Consider the following 2,875-nt stretch of genomic DNA (forward strand, 5'->3'; position numbering starts at 1 on the left):
AGAGGGAGAGAGAGAGAGAGAGAGAGAGGTCAATGGTTCTTTGGAAAGATGGGGTCAGGCAGCGTGGATTGGAGTAAAGGGCATGGCAACACCGGCTTGACGCTGCCAAGATCATGCCATCAGGGGTTACAAGAACAGTCTTGTCCTCTCTCTCTTTCCCTCCTTGCCCTTTGCCACTGCTTCCCAAAGGCAGGCACAGAAGCTTCTCTGGTGGAGGTGGAGAGGGCAGACACTGAGCCTTCCCATCTGTACACTAGCTTATCCTCAGTCCATTTCTAGGGCAGCTCTCAGGCTTCATTACTGAGCTTCTGGAGGTAAAGGCATCAGTGCCACTGCTGGTCACCATTACACTCTCAGAGCTGCTAGTTAAATTTGTTTATTTGTTATTTTTCAAAAGAAATTTTATTGATAACTTTTGCTTTTCATATCAATAGAACTTCTCCCAGCATCTCTCCTCAATTCCAGAGAACCATCCCATAAAACGAAATTCTTTATTTTTATTTAGTTGTTTGTTAAATTTGTAATTAAAACCAACTCTGGACACAGGGGCAGGGTTTCCTAAACTACAGGGGAAAACATCCCAATTAGGATAATAGCTTCTGAATCTCAGGATCCCAGAATCCCAAATGATTTCCCTTCACTTACACTCCAGTCCAATCAAGTTAGCATTTTTGCTGTTCCTTGTATAGGATATTCCATCTCTGTTCTCTAGGCCTTTGCATTAATTGTTCCTCATGCCAGGAGTGCTCTTCTCTCCTTGTTTGGGTCTTGTGGAAGGAACCAATCAGTTCAATGTGTGACTAAACAGGGATCTCCTCTACAATATGCTGGACAACTGGCCACCCTGCCCTTCCTTGAAAACTTCCAGTGAAGGAGAATCCATTAGTTCCTGAGAGTGCCCATTCCATTTTTGAATTGCTCTGATTGTTGGAAAAATTTTCTTTTACCAAGCCTAACTATACCTGGGAAACGTCTACCAGTTGCTCCTAGCTCAGCTCTACTGTGCTAAGCAGAACAAGTGTAATCAATATGGCAGTCTTTTAAATATTTGAAGACAACTAAGTCCACCCCCCATTCCCCCACCAGAGTGAGCCAGGTGGTTCAGTAGATAGAACTCGGGGCCTGGAAGATCAGGAAGATCTTAGTTCAAATCCAACCTCAGATACTCACTAGCTGTGTGACCCTGGGTAAGTCACTTAAGCTCTATTTGCTTTAATCTACTGGAGAAGGAAATGGCAAACCACTCCAGCATCTTTGCCAAGAAGATGCTTTGTACTCAGTAGACACCATGGAGTCACGAAGAGTCAGACATGACTGAATAACCAAACAAGTTTCCTCTTAAATCTCCTCTTCTCTAGGCTAAACATCTTTATTTCCTTCAACTGATCCTTGCATTGTATGATCTCCAGGGTCCTCAGAATCCTGGTTTCTGTCTTCTGGATAAATACCAGCTAGCCTGGGTCCTTTCTAAAACGTGGGGGTTGAGGCGTGGAGGGGCTGTTTGATTCACACTTTCTCCAAGGCATTATAATGCCCCATCACTGCTAGGTCTCAGGGTAGCTTCTCCACATCAGATGGGAAAAGGCCTAGAACTGTGGTCCTCAGGGGAAGTGGATAGAACTGACCTGGAGTCAGGGAGACCTGAGTTCAAATCCTGGATCAGACACTTACTTAGCTGTGTAGTCTCGAGGAAGTCGTTTAACTTCTCTGTACTTCAGTTTTCTCATCTGTAAAATGGAAATAATAACCCCTACCCCATAGACTTGTTTTGAAGATCCAATGAAATAATGTATATAAAGCACCTGACAAACCTTTAAGCACTATGTGAATTTTAGCTATGACTGAGTTTTTAGACAATTTCCTTTCGTCAGGCCTCTTTCCCAACTGCCAATCTCAATCTTGGCTTCCTCAGAGTGAGGGTGGGGAGGAGAGATTGGTTGGCTAGTTGGTTGGGGTTTGTTTTGGTCTTAAAGCTCAGATCAAAGTTGTTCTCTATCAGCTTTAACTGGTAGTTTTTCTCCAGAGAACCTATCAACAATAGCTTGGGCTCGGAAAGAAAAGATTTATATAGCAGGAGGTAGAAACATGGCAAGGAAGAAATAGGGAATGTGATTCCCACCTGGTCTCTTGGAAATAATGTGTACTTTGGGATACTATTAATACTTGATTTTCTTACATTCCTCTTTCTGATGACATGGTGCATCATTTCTAAGAACTGGATGAAAAGTCACAAATTGCTGCAGAAGAAAAATCATCCTTCTTGGAAATAAGCCTCACCTCTCATGCCTCTTCTTTGTCCAGCGTGGGTTGGGTTAGCTCAGAGGAAACCCCTGGCTTTTATCACCCAGGTTGGTTCCCCGAACTCATATGTTTTTTCCTTTCTATGTGGTGAGTACCCTAGGGGGTTCTTGTCAGAAGGAAGGTGCTCAAGCTGTTTTTTTCCAGTAGTGAGGATTTTCTTGGTTGGTTGGTTCTTGCCTGTTATACAATAAAGTTGGGGTTGCAAATATTTCTGCCCCAGGAGGGAGTCTCTGAACCAAGCAGTCTCAAAGCCTGCCAAACTGTTTGTTGGCCCTTCTTAAAGGAGATTACTCCCTGATGCCTGCCTACCCTTGAGAGCAAGCAGGGCTTCACAATAGGACTCCATTTTACAAGAGACTTAGAGAAGACAGCCCTATTCTGAGTCAAAGACTAAAGTTCTGGACCCTGGACAGGGAATATCAGACATATAGTGGTGGCAGAGAGAGTCATTCATAGTTTCAGGGGTTTCAAAGCCTTAAATATCATATCTTTTCGTTGTTTGATTTCCCCCCTTGATAAAAAATTCTGAACTTGTCTATTTAATAAAATTCTGAAACATCAACTAAAAAGAGCA

The sequence above is a fragment of the Vombatus ursinus genome, unplaced genomic scaffold (genome assembly GCF_900497805.2).
Source record: "Vombatus ursinus unplaced genomic scaffold, bare-nosed wombat genome assembly UNPS02014798.1, whole genome shotgun sequence".
Taxonomy (NCBI): Eukaryota; Metazoa; Chordata; class Mammalia; order Diprotodontia; family Vombatidae; genus Vombatus; species Vombatus ursinus.